The sequence below is a fragment of the Acartia tonsa genome, chromosome 6 (assembly GCF_053477335.1).
Source record: "Acartia tonsa isolate MP-2025a chromosome 6, ASM5347733v1, whole genome shotgun sequence".
Taxonomy (NCBI): Eukaryota; Metazoa; Arthropoda; class Copepoda; order Calanoida; family Acartiidae; genus Acartia; species Acartia tonsa.
Window position 1 is genome coordinate 44,066,343 of NC_137265.1, and position 25,817 is coordinate 44,092,159.

At 37.1% G+C, this 25,817-nt stretch overlaps 1 protein-coding gene across 1 annotated transcript in view; it reads left to right on the forward strand.

The window, feature by feature from the left end:
- The first annotated feature begins 2,062 nt into the window (after positions 1-2,062).
- Positions 2,063-25,817, forward strand: part of LOC145323393 (uncharacterized) — a 29,221-nt gene continuing 5,466 nt past the window's right edge. Inside the window, exon 1 of the mRNA XM_080165815.1 lies at positions 2,063-2,250. The gene's annotated coding sequence lies outside the window, so the exon portion shown is untranslated. The remainder of the gene's footprint in view (positions 2,251-25,817) is intronic.

Sequence of the window (25,817 nt, forward strand, 5' to 3'; positions counted from 1 at the left end):
CACATATATGATATAAGAGCAGCTTTGCTCCATAAAAATGTTTGCAAAGCACAATATATTATTGCATCAAAACTGTGGCAAAAATCAATTTAGAAAAAATAATTGGCAAAAAAGATCAAAATGTTGCTGCGTGCGTTTGATCCTAAAGACCTTTTCCAATCCTTTTCATTTTGTGTTGCCAATATCCCATGAATTGCTTGGGGTTTACCCTTATCCCCCCCCCCCCCCCATCTTCCTTTATTTTTTCGTTGCAAAGCTATCATATAACTAAGATATGTTTGTGTGTCCGTTTGTCTGTCTGTAATACCTATTCGCGTTTTCTTCAGCGCGATTTTTTGCAGTTTCGCAGTTGTAGGGTGGATGCGGCTTCAGCTTCATTGAGACGCAAAACTTTGTATGGCTTTGGCAGCTGAGTGAGGTTACGGGTTGCGGTGGCTAACGGTTTCTGGAATTGAAATTTTGTGGCGGCAGCTTATTGCGTTCCTTATGTAAGCTGCACGGCTGACGTTGGAGCTTCTGTAAGTTGCACGGTCAAAAGCGTCTGAGGCTTCTATGTTTTGGTTTAAATGCTTACTTTGAATGTTTTTTGACATCTTTTATAATGCATGAGTTATAATAGTCTACTACACATTATTGCATTCCATATTTTTGTTTGATTTGGAATAATAATCATTTACATCAATAATGTAATATTAATTTTGATTTTTTGAATAATGATTTCTGGGGCTGTTAGACACTATGTTATGTGTGAAGCATCTCTATAATCAAGTCTAAAATGTAAGTATGTCTAAGCGTTCTAAACAATCAACATTTGGTAATGTTTGTTTGTATAATAGTCTGATCTGTGGTTCGCTTTATGGATGTTATCATCCTTGTTTTAAACAAGTAGGGGGGTTGATGGAGTTCTCAAATCGATAATTGGGATCCCACCATATGAAGTTTGGTCCCTTCTCTTTTTTAGCGTGAGTGCCTTCCTTTATCCCAAAACGGGCATCTAAAAGGGTTAGGTTGAAGGGGGCAGCGTTCAAAATTTTGTACACGAAGTTTTGGCTTTAAGTTTGCACAATGGTACAAGTTTGGATAGAATATTTTTTAAAATTTTATTTGGATGTTTGTCTGTTTCATCCCATAATTATCTAATTATAAAATGTTAATGGCTTTTTAAAATCTGGTAATTTTTAATGTTTGTTTGTACATCTATCTGATTTGTTGATTTTTTTTTGTATGGATGCTGTTATTTATTTTCTTTATCTGCCCCAGAGGCCACTAGAAACACGTAAAATTGTTTCTTTTCAATCTATTCAAAAATAAGCTATTTACAAAAATATTTTTTTCGTTGCCAGATGGTGTTAATTATGCTTATAGCTAATTGCAAAAATGTCCGCAGGGCGGCGTTTTTTAAATTTTGTCGATTTCTTTGGGAAGGGTGGTAGTACCCTCCCCAAAAATAGTTATAAACCTTCCCGGGACCTATGAGCAGCTACCCTGTTAAGGAGAACCCGATCTGTTCAATGGTTAGCGAGATCCTGTGGTACAAATAGACAAACAAATAAACTATTAAACATCCTGTTACTTTATTAGAAGGATTATCATTTTACTTAAAATTGTAATCGTTTTTAGGATTACACTACAAAACATTTTTTTTATTATTTTAACATTTTTTGTCCAAATTTAAATCTCAATAGACCACAGTATATTTGCAAAAGTATTACATCAACCTAACGTAATTTTTGCACAAACCATAAATTCAGCGGTAAATCAATTCTGCCGTACAGTTCCGTTGTGTACACTAAATATGCCGTACTGTACCGTTAACAAGCTTAATGCTATTTGGTGCATTTATTATTTACTGACACGAAAAGAATGCGCCAAATACGCTTAACCGGCACGTAATTATGCGCGAAGGGCAACGCAAACAGGTGTGTTGCCTCGCCCTATAGATAAAACAGATAAAAATGGGAAGTGGGGGATTTAAAAAAGGGGGAATGGTTGAGCGGTTGGTTGTGGTGTTGTTGATTTCTGCATTTTAAAAATTTCAGTTGATATAAAACCCTGGTGACGCAATGACGCATAATAATCCTACCAAAATGTGACTCTAGAAAAAACATTTTGATTTTGTAGTGATTTATAATTAGTGCCTAAATATAAAACAAAGTGAGTTATAGAGTAGCTTCGCTACTAAGACATGTGATAAAGAAGATAAAAAAGTTATAGAAATTTACAACAACAAAAAAATGAAGCATTAATCAGGCATTGAAAATTTAGAAGAAAAAAACATTAAAAAATGATATTTTTTTATTATAATGGAAAGGAAACCAAAAAGTTTAAATCTGTAAAATTATAAATAATGGTAAAAGTTTAAGTTAGCTGGTTTACTTATTGATGATTAATTTAATATGACATTTTAAAAGAAATTTCAGCTTTTTTATTTTTTTTAAAAGTCATTAAAGAATATTGATAATTTTTTGAAATATTTATATTATGATTGCTTTTAGGGTAGCTGCTTTTCTAATTCCATAACCGAAAAAAAATCTCTAAAAATAAACACAAATCTAATTTACCAAAGAGTGTATGTTTTTTAAAGAGTTTAAGACTCTGCTTTAAAACTATACCAAAACTGTCATACTACTAAAATATTGTTATACAAAGTTATTATCTTATTACAATTACATAAAATAGTAAGGTTGTTTTTACTCTAGCTTGAGATTTCGAACAGAACTACTGAACATAATTTTATGGTTGGTTTTAGGCTATTGCATTCTTTTTATCTAAGCTTGGTTTTAGGCTATTTCCATACTTTCCCAGATGCTAAGAGCTCATCCACTAGTTAAGACTAATATTATAATTGCAAAGTATAATTTTGCAACGTTTCTTACTAACGTTGTAAATGTGACGTACATGCCCTAAACTTAGAAAATCTTCAAATTTAAAAATTGGTTCCACATTTCCTTCATAAAAAAAACATGTAATTTAAAGTAGTAAGGTTTCTTTGTCTAAAGCTTAAGTTTTTTAAAGACTACAGACCCATTAGGTTCTTTAATTTATGTAAGTTTTATATGGGTCAAAGGGTGGTTTTATTTTGCCTCTTTTATTATTATTGCAATGGTTTTAAGCTATTTTTTAATCTTTGAGTATAGAGCACGTAGATGCTAGGGGCGTAGCCACTATTTTATAAAATAAAGTATGTGTCAAATACGCTACATACAGACAAACAGACAGAGTGATAGATCCTAAGCTATATGGAAAACACTTCTCGGGTTGAAATGAAGTGAAGGTCATATTTTTAAAATTGAAGCTTTTTTATAATTAGGCTTAGTCCGTCTGTCCGTAAAGGTTAGCTCTTTCGTTAATTTAGACTTGTTAGAATTGTCCTATCGATTTCAAACTTTGCATGATGATTCCTATAACAGTTAGGTACGATTAAGAAAGCGTATCAACTATATAATCGTTACCAGTCCGCACGTCCATTTAACTTTTTTTTTGACAAAATTGACTTAGAAATGAATTGTCTGCTATTAAGTTCTGACACTCTTCAAGAGTTATAGTTCGTTTGTCATTCCTTCTGATTTTGTAACTTCGCTTTTATGGATGTTGTCATCCTTGTTTAACATAATATACTTTTCAACAAGTGCGGCAGTTGTCATTATAAAGAATGACATATATAGATAGAAAAGATATCATTATATTCTTCCAAAAAAAATATGGACGCCTTTAAATATATGTTTTTACTCCTCAATTATCTTTTTATTTTATTTTCACGGACATTTTACATCAAATAGACAAAATGTAATAATCTAGCAGCTACGGCCCTACGGGCAATTTAGGGCGGGTCGACCCCATTCCTCCCTCACCTTTTAATTTCAGTTTTAAAGAGATAAGGTAAAAAAAATTGGAGGGTTCATTTTTTCTAGAAGTTATTTCTTTCTAAAAGTCAAAACATACGAGAAGCCATACTGTAAAGGGAAACCATATCGGTTCAGCGGTTAACGAGTTTCTTTGTTAAAGGCAGTTCTTAGTGTTTTTCTTGATCTGGTATTATAATTTTATTCATCAAACTTCATTTTTGCAATAGCCAAATGTCTAATAACCTCTATTCAATCCTTTAATATAAACTAGCGGCTACGCCCCTAGAAGCCTCTAGTGCACTTAAGGTAGGAGGGAGAAAGGTCGACCTAATTCCATTATAAATTTGAGTTTTAAAAGAGTAAAAAAATATTTTTTGGGGGGAGGGGGGTGAAGACACCCTCCCCAAAAATAGTTTAAAACCTTCCCTGGACCTATAAGAAGCTTCATTGTAAAGGAGTACCATATCAGTTCAGCGGTTAGCGAGATCCTTCGGGACAGACAAAAAACGCTTACTACTTTATATAATAGGATATACTAAATATACTAGATTAAAACCTGAGAAAATAAGAGGCTATGCCAGGAATAATGCATTTATTTATACTGCATATTTTAAAGCCAGCAAACAAGATAACGTGTTTATAATTTACAGTATAATGTCCCTCCCTCCCTGGTTATAATTCTTTTCGGTTTCAATTAGCATCAATTACTCAGCTAGACTTCAATACATGTCCTGAAAAAATCAAAGAGAAATTCAAAAGTTTTAAAATGAATATATTCACGCAATGGATGTAGAATATACGTGGACATAATGACAGTGGAAATTTTATGTCAATTTAGCTTGCTAACCTGGAACTCGTTTATTTGTCAGTTCGGGTATCCAGTAGGAGAGGAGGGGATGGTGTAAGTGGGAAATGATTTCTTTAGCCTATTGTAAGTTTCACTTTATTAGAGAACTTGAAAATCTGGTGTAAGATCCAAGTAATAATATATCCATTATTCTAGCATAAATTATAGAATTGTGGTTTGCGATGATTAGTTTAAACAGAGATGAAGAAAAAATTTTACTGATAAAGCTTTTAAAAGTTATTGATTTATTTTTGTAAGGTTTTAGATTTGTTTTATTTTGTTTTTATTACAATAATTTCCTACGCTGATAATGTTGTCAGATTTCTATGTATTTGAAATGGTAAGTCCTAGGACGATTAGGGATCTATTTATGAGCAGAGCAACTCTAAAATAAAGATTATAAATGTTAGTACGTCTATGAAATTTTGTTTTCTAGGCATATGATAATATGTGTGGTTCTTTTTTGCAGTGCAATTTTTTATGGGCTTTAAAAATAGCTAAAATCCATCCCAAGACTTTAATCTGAAAATAAAATAGTCTAAAAAATCTAAGGACCTGTGTTAAAACAGAGAACCGAATCGGTTCAGTAGTTATTGAGATCTTAAACTACCGTTTTATATGATTGGATGGATCAAAGATTTACATGAAATAAATTCTTATTTTGTTATTCCTTTCTGTCTGATTATTCTGAAATCTGACTTTATTTTCTCAAGCTATAAAGAGGTGTTTCTACTGGCCAAATTAAATATTAATTTAAACAGTGTAGTTGAAAACTATCAAGTTTCAATTCAAATAGTATTTAAACAAACTTATTTTATTAGCCTGTCTACTTTACAATTCTACCGTCGGTCTGGCAGCTATTCTTATTGATTAGTAGGGTAACGTAATTTTCTCGCTTTTTTGATCTTCCGGACTAATGAGCAAATCTATAATACAAAGTACAAGTATGTCTGTCTGAAGATCTCGCTAACCGATGAACCGATTGGGTTCTCCTCTTCAGGAAATATACCTACTGGTCTTGTGGTAGTTTCACTTTCAGGTTATTTTCTTGGGGGAGGGGGGCTGGGACAAAAGTGCTAGTATTCTATGACTCACCTCGTCCGCTTGTCTTAATGAAATGATAAATAATTTCTATACAGGAATATCATTGTTTTCTGATGGTATTTATAATTTAAGTTAGACATAATTTCATTTGCTTGACCTTTGTAGGTATGGATGTTCTCAATGGGCAAAGTTTTGATATGCCAAGAAATTATCTTACTTCTCAAAATAAAGTCACAATTTTTATATAACAGAAGTAGGAAAAATAACTAAGTACCTTAAACAGTTTTAATTGAAGTTAAAAGTCCTGAATTTTTTTTGTCTAAAATTATTTAAAAATATTTGTTGAATTATGAAAACACTGAATCTGATTTTCGCAGCAGCTTGGCCTGGTCTTCAACAATTTCTAATTTCAACCTTCTTTTTGCAAATTATTAATTTATTATATTTACTAGTGACTGGGTCTCTAGCAGCTAGGTATCATCTTTTCAAAAGTGGAGGTGGGGGGTGGGGCAAAAAAGACCTTAGCAAATTCCTAAGACTCAATTTAAAAATGAATTTGCCTATAACCATCTCTGGACCAATTTCAAGCATCCTATAACTCATTCGGCTTAGAAGCGAAATCTTACTACAGTATATATCGTATCCGTCCGTAAGTCTCTTAGGAATAGATTATCGAAGCAGATCTACATTATCTACGCAGTCTAGACTCTAACATCTTCTCCAATATTCGGAGCTCTACAGAATTTACGAAGTCAAGACTATTTAGTATCCACAAAGTCCACAGCTTCTCGCTATATACTACACTATCGGCTACGCCCCTGTCGAATTTGATAACCCAATTTCTTATTTTAGATTTTAAAAGAAAAAGTAAAAAAAAAATATTCTTTTAGTTAAAAAAATAAAAAAATTTTTTTGGGGGGGGATTTTTCATTTTTATGGGGGTTGGGGGTGTCCCACCCCCTAAGAAAATAGTTATAAATTTTCCTGGAACCTATGAGAAGCTACCCTGTTAAGGAGAACCCGATCGGTTCTGCAGTTAGCGAGATCCTTCGGTACAAACACACAAACATCCTGTTACTTTAGTATAAGGATTTATTTCGTAACAGGTTACTCTTCTATAGACTACCTTGTTATTGCTGAGCTACTACTAAACATAATTGGGCTACTTTTCACATTCAATATGCATTTGTATTTAATTTGAATTAAATAATACCTTATTTTTAAGCTATAAATAAAAAATGTTCGGGTATAGTCCTTTCCATGACATCGCTCCATATGGGGCGATGATTTTCTATAGCTCCTTCAAGGAGCTATAGCATAGCCTCTTATCATATGGAGCGATGTGATAGCCCCTTTTAAGGAGCGTTCATATCGCCTCTTATGATAAGAGGCTATGCTATAGCTCCTTCATGGCCTCTTAATAGCTCCTTTGAAGGGGCGTTAATATCGCCTCTTATGATAAGAGGCTATACTATAGCCCCATGATGGCTCCTTCATAGCCTCTCCATTGCCCCTCCATAGTCCTTTACCTCCAGTGCCCCTTCATCGCTCCTTCATCGCCCCTACATCGCTCCTTCATCTCTCCTTCTTGAAATTTATATTAAATTGTACTTTGATGGCCCCTACATCGCTCCTCCATCGCCCCTACATCGCCCCTACATCGCCCCTACATCGCTCCTTCATCTCTAATTCTTGAATTTTATATTACATTGTACTTTGATGGCCCCTACATCGCTCCTCCATCGCCCCTACATCGCTCATACATCGCCCCTACATCGCTCCTTCATCTCTCCTTCTTGAAATTTATATTACATTGTACTTTGATGGCCCCTACATCGCTCCTCCATCGCCCCTTCATCGCTCCTCCATCGCCCCTACATCGCTCCTTCATCTCTCCTTCTTGAAATTTATATTACATTGTACTTTGATGGCCCCTACATCGCTCCTCCATGGCCCCTTCATCGCTCCTACATCGCCCCTACATCGCTCCTTCATCTCTCCTTCTTGAAATTTATATTACATTGTACTTTGATGGCCCCTACATCGCTCCTCCATCGCCCCTTCATCGCTCCTACATCGCCCCTACATCGCTCCTTCATCTCTCCTTCTTGATATTTATATTACATTGTACTTTGATGGCCCCTACATCGCTCCTACATCGCTCCTACATCGCTCCTCCATCGCCCCTTCATCGCTCCTTCTCCAAATTTATATAACATTGCAACTTGATGGCCCCTACATCGCTGCTACATCGCTCCTCCATCGCTCCTACATCGCCCCTTCATCGCTCCTTCCACAAATTTATATTACATTGTACTTTGATGGCCCCTACATCTCTCCTCCATCGCTCCTCCATCGCCCCTTAATAGCCCCTTACCTTAATTTATATAAAAAAGCCCCTACATAGCCTCTCCATCGCCCCTTAATAGCTCCTTACCTTAATTTATATAACATAGCCCCTACATAGCCTCTCCATCGCCCCTTATTAGCCCCTTATCTTAATTTATATAACAAAGCCCCTACATAGCCTCTCAATCGCCCCTAATAGCCCCTTACCTTTATTTATATAACAAAGCTCCTACATAGCCTCTCCATCGCCCCTTAATAGTCCCTTACCTTAATTTATATAACATAGCTCTTACATAGCCTCTCAATCGCCCCTTAAAAGCCCATTACCTTAATTTATATAACATAGCCCCTACATAGCCTCTCCATCGCCCCTTACCTTAATTTATATAACATAGCCCCTACATAGCCTCTCCATCGCCCCTTAATAGCTCCTTACCTTAATTTATATAACATAGCCCCTACATAGCCTCTCCATCGCCCCTTAATAGCCCCTTACCTTAATTTATATAACATAGCCTCTACATAGCCTCTCCATCGCCCCTTAATAGCCCCTTACCTTAATTTATATAACATAGCCCTACATAGCCTCTCCATCGCCCCTTAATAGCCCCTTACCTTAATTTATATAGCATAGCCCCTACATAGCCTCTCCATCGCCCCTTAATAGCCTCTTACCTTAATTTATATAATCCTTACCTTAATATATATAACATAGCCCCTACATAGCCTCTCCATCGCCCCTAAATAGCCCCTTACCCTAATTTATATAACATAGCCCCTACATAGCCTCTCCATCGCCCCTTAATAGCTCCTTACCTTAATTGATATAACATAGCCCCTACATAGCCTCTCCATTGCCCCTTAATAGCCCCTTACCTTAATTTATATAACATAGCCTCTACATAGCCTCTCCATCGCCCCTTAATAGCCCCTTACCTTAATTTATATAACATAGCCCTACATAGCCTCTCCATCGCCCCTTAATAGCCCCTTACCTTAATTTATATAGCATAGCCCCTACATAGCCTCTCCATCGCCCCTTAATAGCCTCTTACCTTAATTTATATAATCCTTACCTTAATATATATAACATAGCCCCTACATAGCCTCTCCATCGCCCCTAAATAGCCCCTTACCCTAATTTATATAACATAGCCCCTACATAGCCTCTCCATCGCCCCTTAATAGCCCCTTACCTTAATTTATATAACATAGCCTCTACATAGCCTCTCCATCGCCCCTTAATAGCCCCTTACCTTAATTTATATAACATAGCCCTACATAGCCTCTCCATCGCCCCTTAATAGCCCCTTACCTTAATTTATATAGCATAGCCCCTACATAGCCTCTCCATCGCCCCTTAATAGCTCCTTACCTTAATTTATATAACATAGCCCCTACATAGCCTCTCCATCGCCCCTTAATAGCCCCTTACCTTAATTTATATAACATAGCCTCTACATAGCCTCTCCATCGCCCCTTAATAGCCCCTTACCTTAATTTATATAACATAGCCCTACATAGCCTCTCCATCGCCCCTTAATAGCCCCTTACCTTAATTTATATAGCATAGCCCCTACATAGCCTCTCCATCGCCCCTTAATAGCCTCTTACCTTAATTTATATAATCCTTACCTTAATATATATAACATAGCCCCTACATAGCCTCTCCATCGCCCCTAAATAGCCCCTTACCCTAATTTATATAACATAGCCCCTACATAGCCTCTCCATCGCCCCTTAATAGCTCCTTACCTTAATTGATATAACATAGCCCCTACATAGCCTCTCCATTGCCCCTTAATAGCCCCTTACCTTAATTTATATAACATAGCCTCTACATAGCCTCTCCATCGCCCCTTAATAGCCCCTTACCTTAATTTATATAACATAGCCCTACATAGCCTCTCCATCGCCCCTTAATAGCCCCTTACCTTAATTTATATAGCATAGCCCCTACATAGCCTCTCCATCGCCCCTTAATAGCCTCTTACCTTAATTTATATAATCCTTACCTTAATATATATAACATAGCCCCTACATAGCCTCTCCATCGCCCCTAAATAGCCCCTTACCCTAATTTATATAACATAGCCCCTACATAGCCTCTCCATCGCCCCTTAATAGCCCCTTACCTTAATTTATATAACATAGCCTCTACATAGCCTCTCCATCGCCCCTTAATAGCCCCTTACCTTAATTTATATAACATAGCCCTACATAGCCTCTCCATCGCCCCTTAATAGCCCCTTACCTTAATTTATATAGCATAGCCCCTACATAGCCTCTCCATCGCCCCTTAATAGCCCCTTACCTTAATTTATATAATCCTTACCTTAATATATATAACATAGCCCCTACATAGCCTCTCCATCGCCCCTAAATAGCCCCTTACCCTAATTTATATAACATAGCCCCTACATAGCCTCTCCATCGCCCCTTAATAGCTCCTTACCTTAATTGATATAACATAGCCCCTACATAGCCTCTCCATTGCCCCTTAATAGCCCCTTACCTTAATTTATATAACATAGCCTCTACATAGCCTCTCCATCGCCCCTTAATAGCCCCTTACCTTAATTTATATAACATAGCCCTACATAGCCTCTCCATCGCCCCTTAATAGCCCCTTACCTTAATTTATATAGCATAGCCCCTACATAGCCTCTCCATCGCCCCTTAATAGCCTCTTACCTTAATTTATATAATCCTTACCTTAATATATATAACATAGCCCCTACATAGCCTCTCCATCGCCCCTAAATAGCCCCTTACCCTAATTTATATAACATAGCCCCTACATAGCCTCTCCATCGCCCCTTAATAGCCCCTTACCTTAATTTATATAACATAGCCTCTACATAGCCTCTCCATCGCCCCTTAATAGCCCCTTACCTTAATTTATATAACATAGCCCTACATAGCCTCTCCATCGCCCCTTAATAGCCCCTTACCTTAATTTATATAGCATAGCCCCTACATAGCCTCTCCATCGCCCCTTAATAGCCTCTTACCTTAATTTATATAATCCTTACCTTAATATATATAACATAGTCCCTACATAGCCTCTCCATCGCCCCTAAATAGCCCCTTACCCTAATTTATATAACATAGCCCCTACATAGCCTCTCCATCGCCCCTTAATAGCTCCTTACCTTAATTGATATAACATAGCCCCTACATAGCCTCTCCATTGCCCCTTAATAGCCCCTTACCTTAATTTATATAACATAGCCTCTACATAGCCTCTCCATCGCCCCTTAATAGCCCCTTACCTTAATTTATATAACATAGCCCTACATAGCCTCTCCATCGCCCCTTAATAGCCCCTTACCTTAATTTATATAGCATAGCCCCTACATAGCCTCTCCATCGCCCCTTAATAGCCTCTTACCTTAATTTATATAATCCTTACCTTAATATATATAACATAGCCCCTACATAGCCTCTCCATCGCCCCTAAATAGCCCCTTACCCTAATTTATATAACATAGCCCCTACATAGCCTCTCCATCGCCCCTTAATAGCCCCTTACCTTAATTTATATAACATAGCCTCTACATAGCCTCTCCATCGCCCCTTAATAGCCCCTTACCTTAATTTATATAACATAGCCCTACATAGCCTCTCCATCGCCCCTTAATAGCCCCTTACCTTAATTTATATAGCATAGCCCCTACATAGCCTCTCCATCGCCCCTTAATAGCCTCTTACCTTAATTTATATAATCCTTACCTTAATATATATAACATAGTCCCTACATAGCCTCTCCATCGCCCCTAAATAGCCCCTTACCCTAATTTATATAACATAGCCCCTACATAGCCTCTCTATCGCCCCTTAATAGCTCCTTACCTTAATTTATATAACATAGCCCCTACATAGCCTCTCCATCGCCCCTTAATAGCCCCTTACCTTAATTTATATAACATAGCCTCTACATAGCCTCTCCATCGCCCCTTAATAGCCCCTTACCTTAATTTACATAACATAGCCCTACATAGCCTCTCCATCGCCCCTTAATAGCTCCTTACCTTAATTTATATAGCATAGCCCCTACATAGCCTCTCCATCGCCCCTTAATAGCCTCTTACCTTAATTTATATAATCCTTACCTTAATATATATAACATAGCCCCTACATAGCCTCTCCATCGCCCCTAAATAGCCCCTTACCCTAATTTATATAACATAGCCCCTACATAGCCTCTCCATCGCCCCTTAATAGCCTCTTACCTTAATTTATATAACATAGGCCCTACAAAGCATCTCCATCGCCCCTTAATAGCCCCTTACCTTAATTATATAACATAGCCCCTACATAGCCTCTCCATCGCCCCTTAATAGCCTCTTACCTTAATTTATATAACATCTCTCCTACATCGCCCCTTCATCGCTCCTTCTCCAAATTTATATTACATTGCAACTTGATGGCCCCTACATCGCTGCTACATCGCTCCTTCATTGCTCCTACATCGCCCCTCCATCGCTCCTACATCGCTCCTTCTCCAAATTTATATTAAATTGTACTGTGATGGCCCCTACATCGCTCCTACATCGCTCCTTCATCGCTCCTACATCGCCCCTTCATCGCTCCTTCTCCAAATTTATATTACATTGTACTTTGATGGCCCCTACATCGCCCCTACATCGCCCCTCCATCGCCCCTCCATCGCTCCTACATCGCCCCTCCATCGCTCCTTCATCGCTCCTTCTCCAAATTTATATTACATTGTACTTTGATGGCTCCTACATCGCCCCTCCATCGCTCCTACATCGCCCCTCCATCGCTCCTACATTGCTCCTTCATCGCTCCTTCTCCAAATTTATATTAAATTGTACTGTGATGGCCCCTACATCGCTCCTACATCGCTCCTTCATCGCTCCTACATCGCCCCTTCATCGCTCCTTCTCCAAATTTATATTACATTGTACTTTGATGGCCCCTACATCGCCCCTCCATCGCTCCTACATCGCCCCTCCATCGCTCCTACAACGCTCCTTCATCGCTCCTTCTCCAAATTTATATTAAATTGTACTGTGATGGCCCCTACATTGCTCCTACATTGCTCCTTCATCGCTCCTACATCGCCCCTTCATCGCTCCTTCTCCAAATTTATATTACATTGCAACTTGATGGCCCCTACATCGCTCCTCCATCGCTCCTTCATCGCTCCTATATCGCCCCTTCATTGCTCCTTCTCCAAATTTATATTACATTGCAACTTGATGGCCCCTACATCGCCCCTTAATAGCCCCTTACCTTAATTTATATAACAAAGCTCCTATATGGCCTCTCTATCGCCCCTTAATAGCCACTTAATTTAATTATATAACATTGCCCCTACATAGCCTCTCCATCGCCCCTTAATAGCCCCTTACCTAAATTTATATAACAAAGCTCCTATATAGCCTCTCCATCGCCCCTTAATAGCCCCTTACCTTAATTATGTAACATAGCCCCTACATAGCCTCTCAATCGCCCCTTAATAGCCTCTTACCTTAATTTGTATAACATAGCTCTTACATAGCCTCTCAATCGCCCCTTAAAAGCCCATTACCTTAATTTATATAACATAGCCCCTACATAGCCTCTCCATCGCCCCTTACCTTAATCTATATAACAAAGCTCCTACATAGCCTCTCCATCGCCCCATAATAGCCTCTTACCTTAATTATGTAACATAGCCTCTACATAGCCTCTCCATCGCCCCTTAATATCCCCTTACCTTAATTATATAACATAGCTCCTACATAGCCTCCCCATCGCCCCTTAATAGCCCCTTACCCGAATTTATATAACATAGCCCCTAAATAGCCTCTCCATCGCCCCTTAATAGCCCCTTACCTTAATTTATATAACATAGCCCCTACATAGCCTCTCCATCGCCCCTTAATAGTCCTTTACCTTAATTTATATAAAATAGCCCCTATATAGCCTCTCCATCGCCCCTTAATAGCAAATTTATATAACATAGCCGCTACATAGCCTCTCCATCGCCCCTTAATAGCTCCTTACCTTAATTTATATAACATAGCCTCTCCATCGCCCCTTAATAGCCCTCCATCGCCACTTAAAAGCCCCTTACCTTAATTTATATAACATAGCCTCTACATACATACAGACAAAGATCCTGTTACTTTATTATAAGGATTAAAATAAAATAGTTATTAACCTCCCCAGGACCTATGAGAAGCTACCCTATTAAAGAGAACGATCTCAGGACCTATAGGAATCTTCACTGTAAAGGAGAACCATATTGGTTCAGCGGTTAGCAAGATCCTTCGGTACAGACAGACATTCATACATACAGACAAAGATTCTGTTAATTTATTTTAAGAAATACAGATAAAATTGTTATAAACCTTTCCAGGCCTAAAACCATCTCAGGACCTAATTTCTGCCGTTGACAACTCGAGTTAAGTTACTATATTATTTTTACAATGTTTAACTTATCTGTTATTATTGGCTGACGAAAAGTTTGGGCAAAAAAAAAGATTTATCCTTCAATGAAATATCTCTCCAGTATAATTTTGGCAAGTGCTAATTTATTAAGAATAAAGTTTGCCACAAATTTACCAAAAAATCTCATTGTCATTTCGCCAGGGAGGATTAGGATAGTTCCCAAAGTGTTATAAGTTGGCTTATCCAAGAGTGCTGTCTAGTCTCCAAAGTTTTATAATACCGTTTTCTTATTCGTTAGATTAACAACCTTGGGGACTTTTTATTGTTTTGTGATTGTTTAGTTCATTAAGTTGAGTGTCTAAATGTTTTAACCACTAATTCTAAACTAAAGAAGGGGTAATTTTGTGAATCATCAATGGGAATAATTAATATATAAACATACATATATATACAGTGTTTTTTTTTTATGAGAGCATTTTTGAAAGCAATTTTACCCTACTTATAGTTATCAGAATTTAATGAGTAATGGCTTATTCTCTTCGTTTTTTATAACCATTAACAGAAAAGCAAAAAAATATTTCAGTTTTTATTTAAAAAGTACAGTAAATTCAAAATTTCAAAACATGGGTGTCAACATCTAAAATAGTTATTTCTCGCATAGTATTATAAACGGCTTTCCGCGGATATAAAAAGTACAATTATGAGATTAAAACTAGTTTTTTTAGGCCCGAGGTGCCGAAGGCACCGGCTAAAAAAACTGGGTTTAATCTTATGATTGTACATATCTATATTCGTAGAAAGCTGGATATAATACGATGCTAGACATAGTTTTTTCGTATGGATGAGAACCGGTTCCTATCCACCGGATTCAAATGAATACGAGAAATGGTTTTAGCGCATTTTTCTTATGCTCAAATCTTCTACCCTTTCCAAGAATGGAGGGAGTACATTGGGGGGCCAGTATTCCCTCCCTGGTTGAGATATGGCCTTCAAATTTCAAAATGTTCTAGTACATGTCACAAATAGTATCTATATAAATTTTTAGCTCTATATCTCAACTTTGAAGCGTTTTGCAGCCATTCTTGCAAAGGTAGATTATAAGAAAAATGCACTAAAACCATTTTTAGATGTTGACACCTAAGTTTTAAATTTTTTAATTTACTGTACTTTTTGAATAAAAACTGAAATATTTTTTGCTTTTCTATTAAAGGTTATAAAAAAGAAGAGAATAAGCCATTAATCATTAAATTCTGATAACTATAAGTAAGGTAAAATTGCTTTCAAAAAAGTTCTCATAAAAAACACACTGTATATATGTATATATATCATTTTATCGACAATCGTCTTATCCCTGTAGATCTCTGATTATCAGAGCATTTTTGAAATATTTGCTGCTTATTTTTTGGCTGCCTTTGGCAAAATAATTTTTTTTCATAAAAAATGTATACAAAATTATCGTATTAATTTGGTAAATATATCATTGCACTTGAATTATTTTTAAGTCACTAACGGCTAATCCCATAGATGACCCTAGGAGTACTTTAATGAATAGATGTGGTGGAGAGGGGGGGGGAGGGGGAAGGTTAAGAATTTAAGGGAAGTGATACCTTCCGGGGGCTGAAAGTGTTGGTCCCCTCCCCAAAATGAAAACTTTTCCTGCGAGTAAAATAAGCTTCAATGTAAAGGAGAAGCATATCGGTTCAGTTGATACTGATAAACATCCTGTTACGTTAATGTAAATATTAGTTTAAGGATAGTCTGTATAATCTCAGGGAGAAAGGAAACATTAGGCAATTTTTACAATAGTCTCCAAAGTTTTATAATGAAGTTTTCTTATTCGTTGGCTCAAAACTTTGGGGACTTTTGTCATATTTTGGTTGTAGTGTTGCAATTTTGTGTATCGTTATTAGGGATGGATAAAAATTTATCGGCCATTGTCTTATTCCTTTAGATCCTTGGTATAATCAACTGAATAACAGTTCCAACAACAAAAATTAAGATATTGCTTCGCTTTTTATGGACAAATATCCTGTTATTTTATTATAAGGAAAAAAAATAAACTATCTTAAAATCATCTCAGGACTCAGCGGTTAGCAAGATCCTACGGTATAGACAGACAGACATACATCATATCGGTTTAGCAGCAAACGAGATCCTTTGCTACAGACAAAAAAAAACTTTGTATATCGACTAGCGGCTACGCCCCCAGCATCTATTGGCTCTGTATTCAAAGGGGAATGAATTAAAGCCTAAAACCTTCCAAGGACTTAAAATAGAATAGCCTAAAACCATCCCTCGACTTAAAATAAAATAGCCTAAAGCCATTACAAGACAAATATTAAGCTTACCTGAAATAGAAAGCCCAATCTGTTTAGTAGTTATTGAGATCTTAAGTTTCAGAACAGAAAGCCTTATTAACGTGGACAAACGCAGGATGTTTCGGACAAATGTCGGAGTGGACATTATATAAGTAAAACGCAGAAGTGTCTATAATATCTTAAAAATTAGGTTTCAACAACATTTGTTTAGTTATTTCTACACAGGTTAGGTTAGGTTAAGATATAAATATACAAATAAGCCCCCTGCAGGGGTTAGGCATATAAAAAAAACATATTTGACAGTTGTAAACAATGTGAGAAAAAAATATGTTTTAGTTTAATGAAATGTTCTATCTGTTTCAAACCTTTGCCTTTCGATAGAACTTACCTACTTTGGAAAACTGTTAGACTGATTTTAAAATTTCAGTCTGTGAGAAAAGATATTCAAGATTTTTTTTTGTTTTGAAAGATTTTTATCTTATAAATAAAATAAAAGACACTCCTGCGTTTTACATAAGCAATGTCCACTCCGACGATTGTCCCATTCCTAGGTTTGTCCACTCCAACGTTTGTTTATGTTTTACTACTTTATATAATAGGATAATATGTATTCTTCTTTTATATTTCTCTTTTCTTATTCACTTGCAGCTGCGCTCTTTTTAATGTAAGGAGGCAGAAAAATAGCCTAAACCAATTAGGGGCTTAAATCTGAAAATGAAAAAGCAAAAAACCATCCCATGACCTATGTGAAGCTTCCCTTAAATGGAGAATTTAGTCAGTTTATGAAATTTTTAAGCTTCAGACCAAAAAAAATACTTTTTTTGTTAAAAGAGAGACTTTTCTACAATTAGGGTTAGTCCTTTCGTCATTGCTCTTCTCATTAAGTTAAGCATGTGGTTTTCTCTGCTATTGTTAAAGATAGACTGTTGAGATTTTTAGTGAATATTCCCATGACATATGTATATCCAGTCTATAAATTATTTTGTCTGTCTCTCAATTATGCTTCAAAAGACTTAGGTTTCGTGATAATCTTTGAGTAATAGCATATTCTCTTAAAGTCTGCTCTATAACTTACTTTGTCTGTTTGTCCATTATATGATCCTTATTCAATATTCAATTTAACTAAAAAATTTCATTCTCTTAGTTTATTTTTTTTTCTTTATTTCATTATGTTATTATATTATTTATATTTATTTTATTAATTCATTATATTTTCATTATAATTTTCCTTTTTAAATGCGAAACTTTTCTATAGTAAGGATTGGTTTGTCCGTACGTCCAAACGGTTTGACGACATTTTCTTTAATTTAGACATGTTATAAATATCCTATCGATTTCAAACTTTGCAGAATGATTTCTATAACAGTTGGGTACAATACTATATTCATTACTAGAAAGTATGTACGTCCATTTTTTTGTATAATATCATTGTCCCATTCATCTGGGTTTTGGAGTAATGTTTCTTAGGACAACAAGGTTTAGTATTATAATCAAATACTAAAAATAAAATTATGCCCTTTTACTATATTCTATACTAGCAGATTCGCCCCTAGCCTCTAGGGGCTTTGCCCCAAGAGGTGATAAAAATTTTTTTTGGCGAAATTCGTAATAGGACCAAGAAAATCTTCAGCAAAAAAAAAATGGGGGGGGATTTTTCTGTTTTTTGGGGGGTTGGGGGTATCCCACCCCCCAAGAAAATAGCCTAAAACCACCACAGGACCAGTAGGTATATTCCCTGAATAGTAGAATATAATCGGTCCAGTGGTTACCGAGATCTTAAGGACTGACAGACGGACAGACAGACGGACAGACAGACAGATTGATGGACAGACATCATTCTACTTTGTATTATAGATTTACGCTAATTTTAACAAAATTTATGTTTGACCTCCTGATTTTAGAGCTTTGCTTTTGTGAATGTTGTTATCCTTGTTATCTTGCTTTTTTTTCCTTTTTCATAACCTATTATATAAAGTAGTAATCTTTTTTTTGTCTGTAGAAAAGCTAACCGCTGAACCTATATGGTTCTCCTTTACAGTGAAGCTTCTTTTAAGTTCATAGAGGGTTTATAATTATTTCGAGGGAGGGTATCTCCACCCTCCCAGAAAATTCACCCCAAGAAAAATATTACCCAATCCCCTCAAAAAATCTTTTTAACTTTTTAAAAGCAAAGCTTTTCTATATTAAGGATCAGTCCGTACGTCTGTAACGGTTAGCTATTTTCGTTAATTTAGGCATGTGATTCCTGTAGTAGAAAGGTACGATTTAGAAAGTCTATAATCATTATCAGAATATCCGTACGTCCATTTTAAGCATACTAATTATTAACTTAGAACAAATTTTTATGTATCAAAATTATCCGATTAATCTGATTTCTGGGATACTGATTCCTAGGACAACAAAATAGAATGTTATAAGCGAATCATATCTATAATCAAGTCCAAAAAATGTGAGTACGTCCTTAAGCATTTTCCTGCATGTAAGCAATTTCTCAATAAATTTACTTACAATTTTGTTTCGAATTTTAAATTTATGTTCTGACTATTCAGTTCTGACACTCTACATTATTAATGTTCATTAAACTTTTTTCTACCGTTTCAGAGCTTTGCTTTTATAAATGTTGTCATCCTTGTCATCCTTTTAAAACTTAAATTTAAAACTGTAGAGGGTCACATTCCTTCCTTACCTTAATGCCCTACCTTCTATAAGGAAGGGGCAATACAATTACAGAGGCTGTACAGGAGCCATAAAGGGCCTATGTTATATAAATTAAGGTAAGGGGCGATGAAGAGGCTATGAAGGGGCTATGTTATATAAATTAAGGTAAGAGGCTATTAAGGGGCGATGGAGAGGCTATGTAGGGGCTATGTTATATAATTAAGGTAAGGGGCTATTAAGGGGCGATGGAGATGCTTTGTAGGGCCTATGTTATATAAATTAAGGTAAGAGGCTATTAAGGGGCGATGGAGAGGCTATGTAGGGGCTATGTTATATAAATTAGGGTAAGGGGCTATTTAGGGGCGATGGAGAGGCTATGTAGGGGCTATGTTATATATATTAAGGTAAGGATTATATAAATTAAGGTAAGAGGCTATTAAGGGGCGATGGAGAGGCTATGTAGGGGCTATGCTATATAAATTAAGGTAAGGAGCTATTAAGGGGCGATGGAGAGGCTATGTAGGGCTATGTTATGTAAATTAAGGTAAGGGGCTATTAAGGGGCGATGGAGAGGCTATGTAGAGGCTATGTTATATAAATTAAGGTAAGGGGCTATTAAGGGGCGATGGAGAGGCTATGTAGGGGCTATGTTATATAAATTAAGGTAAGGAGCTATTAAGGGGCGATGGAGAGGCTATGTAGGGGCTATGTTATATAAATTAGGGTAAGGGGCTATTTAGGGTCGATGGAGAGGCTATGTAGGGACTATGTTATATATATTAAGGTAAAAATTATATAAATTAAGGTAAGAGGCTATTAAGGGGCGATGGAGAGGCTATGTAGGGGCTATGCTATATAAATTAAGGTAAGGGGCTATTAAGGGGCGATGGAGAGGCTATGTAGGGCTATGTTATATAAATTAAGGTAAGGGGCTATTAAGGGGCGATGGAGAGGCTATGTAGAGGCTATGTTATATAAATTAAGGTAAGGGGCTATTAAGGGGCGATGGAGAGGCTATGTAGGGGCTATGTTATATAAATTAGGGTAAGGGGCTATTTAGGGGCGATGGAGAGGCTATGTAGGGGCTATGTTATATATATTAAGGTAAGGATTATATAAATTAAGGTAAGAGGCTATTAAGGGGCGATGGAGAGGCTATGTAGGGGCTATGCTATATAAATTAAGGTAAGGGGCTATTAAGGGGCGATGGAGAGGCTATGTAGGGCTATGTTATATAAATTAAGGTAAGGGGCTATTAAGGGGCGATGGAGAGGCTATGTAGAGGCTATGTTATATAAATTAAGGTAAGGGGCTATTAAGGGGCAATGGAGAGGCTATGTAGGGGCTATGTTATATCAATTAAGGTAAGGAGCTATTAAGGGGCGATGGAGAGGCTATGTAGGGGCTATGTTATATAAATTAGGGTAAGGGGCTATTTAGGGGCGATGGAGAGGCTATGTAGGGGCTATGTTATATATATTAAGGTAAGGATTATATAAATTAAGGTAAGAGGCTATTAAGGGGCGATGGAGAGGCTATGTAGGGGCTATGCTATATAAATTAAGGTAAGGGGCTATTAAGGGGCGATGGAGAGGCTATGTAGGGCTATGTTATATAGATTAAGGTAAGGGGCTATTAAGGGGCGATGGAGAGGCTATGTAGAGGCTATGTTATATAAATTAAGGTAAGGGGCTATTAAGGGGCGATGGAGAGGCTATGTAGGGGCTATGTTATATAAATTAAGGTAAGGAGCTATTAAGGGGCGATGGAGAGGCTATGTAGGGGCTATGTTATATAAATTAAGGTAAGGGGCGATGGAGAGGCTATGTAGGGGCTATGTTATATAAATTAAGGTAATGGGCTTTTAAGGGGCGATTGAGAGGCTATGTAAGAGCTATGTTATATAAATTAAGGTAAGGGACTATTAAGGGGCGATGGAGAGGCTATGTAGGAGCTTTGTTATATAAATAAAGGTAAGGGGCTATTAGGGGCGATTGAGAGGCTATGTAGGGGCTTTGTTATATAAATTAAGATAAGGGGCTATTAAGGGGCGATGGAGAGGCTATGTAGGGGCTATGTTATATAAATTAAGGTAAGGAGCTATTAAGGGGCGATGGAGAGGCTATGTAGGGGCTTTTTTATATAAATTAAGGTAAGGGGCTATTAAGGGGCGATGGAGGAGCGATGGAGGAGAGATGTAGGGGCCATCAAAGTACAATGTAATATAAATTTGTGGAAGGAGCGATGAAGGGGCGATGTAGGAGCGATGGAGGAGCGATGTAGCAGCGATGTAGGGGCCATCAAGTTGCAATGTTATATAAATTTGGAGAAGGAGCGATGAAGGGGCGATGGAGGAGCGATGTAGGAGCGATGTAGGAGCGATGTAGGGGCCATCAAGTTGCAATGTAATATAAATTTGGAAAATTAGCGATGAAGGGGCGATGGAGGAGCGATGTAGGAGCGATGTAGGAGCGATGTAGGGGCCATCAAGTTGCAATGTAATATAAATTTGTAGAAGGAGCGATGAAGGGGCGATGTAGGAGCGATGTAGGGGCCATCACAGTACAATTTAATATAAATTTGGAGAAGGAGCGATGAAGGAGCGATGTAGGAGCGATGAAGGAGCGATGTAGGGGCCATCAAGTTGCAATGTAATATAAATTTGGAGAAGAAGCGATGAAGGGGCGATGTAGGAGAGATGTTATATAAATTAAGGTAAGAGGCTATTAAGGGGCGATGGAGAGGCTATGTAGGGGCTATGTTATATAATTAAGGTAAGGGGCTATTAAAGGGCGATGGAGATGCTTTGTAGGGCCTATGTTATATAAATTAAGGTAAGAGGCTATTAAGGGGCGATGGAGAGGCTATGTAGGGGCTATGTTATATAAATTAGGGTAAGGGGCTATTTAGGGGCGATGGAGAGGCTATGTAGGGGCTATGTTATATATATTAAGGTAAGGATTATATAAATTAAGGTAAGAGGCTATTAAGGGGCGATGGAGAGGCTATGTAGGGGCTATGCTATATAAATTAAGGTAAGGAGCTATTAAGGGGCGATGGAGAGGCTATGTAGGGCTATGTTATGTAAATTAAGGTAAGGGGCTATTAAGGGGCGATGGAGAGGCTATGTAGAGGCTATGTTATATAAATTAAGGTAAGGGGCTATTAAGGGGCGATGGAGAGGCTATGTAGGGGCTATGTTATATAAATTAAGGTAAGGAGCTATTAAGGGGCGATGGAGAGGCTATGTAGGGGCTATGTTATATAAATTAAGGTAAGGGGCGATGGAGAGGCTATGTAGGGGCTATGTTATATAAATTAAGGTAATGGGCTTTTAAGGGGCGATTGAGAGGCTATGTAAGAGCTATGTTATATAAATTAAGGTAAGGGACTATTAAGGGGCGATGGAGAGGCTATGTAGGAGCTTTGTTATATAAATAAAGGTAAGGGGCTATTAGGGGCGATTGAGAGGCTATGTAGGGGCTTTGTTATATAAATTAAGATAAGGGGCTATTAAGGGGCGATGGAGAGGCTATGTAGGGGCTATGTTATATAAATTAAGGTAAGGAGCTATTAAGGGGCGATGGAGAGGCTATGTAGGGGCTTTTTTATATAAATTAAGGTAAGGGGCTATTAAGGGGCGATGGAGGAGCGATGGAGGAGAGATGTAGGGGCCATCAAAGTACAATGTAATATAAATTTGTGGAAGGAGCGATGAAGGGGCGATGTAGGAGCGATGGAGGAGCGATGTAGCAGCGATGTAGGGGCCATCAAGTTGCAATGTTATATAAATTTGGAGAAGGAGCGATGAAGGGGCGATGGAGGAGCGATGTAGGAGCGATGTAGGAGCGATGTAGGGGCCATCAAGTTGCAATGTAATATAAATTTGGAGAAGGAGCGATGAAGGGGCGATGGAGGAGCGATGTAGGAGCGATGTAGGGGCCATCAAGTTGCAATGTAATATAAATTTGTAGAAGGAGCGATGAAGGGGCGATGTAGGAGCGATGTAGGGGCCATCACAGTACAATTTAATATAAATTTGGAGAAGGAGCGATGAAGGAGCGATGTAGGAGCGATGAAGGAGCGATGTAGGGGCCATCAAGTTGCAATGTAATATAAATTTGGAGAAGAAGCGATGAAGGGGCGATGTAGGAGAGATGAAGGAGCGATGTAGGAGCGATGTAGGGGCCATCACAGTACAATGTAATATAAATTTGAAGAAGGAGCGATGAAGGGGCGATGTAGGAGCGATGGAGGGGCGATGTAGGAGCGATGGAGGGGCGATGTAGGAGCGATGGAGGGGCGATGTAGGGGCCATCAAAGTACAATGTAATATAAATTTGAAGAAGGAGCGATGAAGGGGCGATGTAGGAGCGATGGAGGGGCGATGTAGGGGCCATCAAAGTACAATGTAATATAAATTTGGAGAAGGAGCGATGGAGGAGCGATGAAGGGGCGATGTAGGAGCGATGTAGGGGCCATCAAGGGACTAAGATATATAAAATCGTGAAGGGGCCATGAAGAGGCGATATTTTATTAAATAGCCCCTTGGGATAAGAGGACATATCATCTCCTCTTTAGAAGGGGCAATAAAGGAGCGATAAAGGATCATTTAATCGCCTCTTAGGGCAAGGGGCTATCAAATCGATCCTTTCAAGGAGTCATAACATCGCCTCTTGTTATATGGGGCTATTAAATCGCTCCTTTCAAGGAGCCAATACATCGCCCCTTGTCATAAGAGGCGATCAATTAAAATCATCGCCCCATATGGAGCGATGTCATGGAAAGGACTATACCCAAATGTTCTTTCATTTTAGTACCTATTGGTTAAAATATTATCTTACAATAAGTATAGAAAGATATATTCAGTATTAGATTAGATATATCAGATGTAAAACTTTTATTTGTTTTCAACAATTATTGATATATACATCTATTATAAACTTTTAAAAAACCTACAATTAAATAAAAGTCGCATTAATGATGAATTTTACTGTATTTTTTAACTTTGTATAACTTTAAAAAATTGACAATTATGCATCTAACTTTTGGCAGATATATTGTTTCATGGTTTCTGTTAATTTGTGAGAGCGTAGCACCTCTATAACTGTGTCTAGGTTTTCAAATATATTGCTTTATAGATTCTCTAATTGTTGTGTTACATACAACAGCAATTTTTTCAAGCGAAGCTCCTCTATATAACTATGTCTTGATTGTCACACATAATGTTTCATGGTTTCTGTTAATATACTGTCACACAACGAATACTTAGAACGGTGCAACTCTATAACTATGTCTAGATTCTTAAACATATTGTTTTATGGTTTTTGTTCATGTTGGTTCAAAACCATTTGTGAGATCGTTGCTCCTCTATAAATATTTCTAGATTGTCAAACTTATTATTGGTTTCTCTAAATGCCGTGTTACAGCCATTTGTGAGCATAGCACCTTTACAACTATAACTATATAATCATTATTGTTACTTGCACTTTACCTCATGGTTTCTGTTAATAATAAAGCTAGTAAAAGTGGCTGACTCAGATTATGACGTCAAAAAAATTAACCAATGAGAGGCCAGTATACACTGTAATTGACCAATGTTAAAATTTATAGTGGCCTTTTATTGGATAATTTTTTTTTGACGTCATAATCTGAGTCTGCCACTTATACTAGCTTCGTTAATAGTGTGATCAGCTTTAAGTCTGATATCCATTAATATGAAGAAGTAAGGATTTTTTTGTCTGATGCTAAAGATCTCAGGAATTGATGGCCCCTATGGGTTTGTACTTTTCAGGGAAGCTTTAAATTTGTCTGTGGTGGTTTTAGACTTTTTTCCTGACCACCTTCTCTAGGAGCTAGTGGTTAATATTGTACTTGTATAAATATTATTCTGTATACTTTATAGCTAGCTGACAAGGACAGTTTAGTAAATTTCATGCATTAGATTTTACTTTTGATTGTGTTCTGTGGTGTTTGATTACATCCACAAAAGAGCTTATTTTTTCACATAATCTTAACTGAAAATTTATAGCTACAAAAACCACTCATTCAACCAATTTCACTTTAATAGATGGATGTATAGTTGAAACAGAAAAATTTTTCTTATAATTTATTAATTTACGTATATCCTTGTCATAAAGTATCAAATATTACGAATTTTTGATATTTTTATTTTCAAGTTTTTTTTATGTATTGTATAGTGTCATAATTAAATAATCAAAATATAAATGTATAAAAGACGAAACAAAATTGTAAGTAAATTTGTTGAAAAACTGCTTAAATACAGGATAATGTTTAAGGACATACTTACATTTTTAGGACCAGATTATAGCTTTGCTAATAACTTTGCAC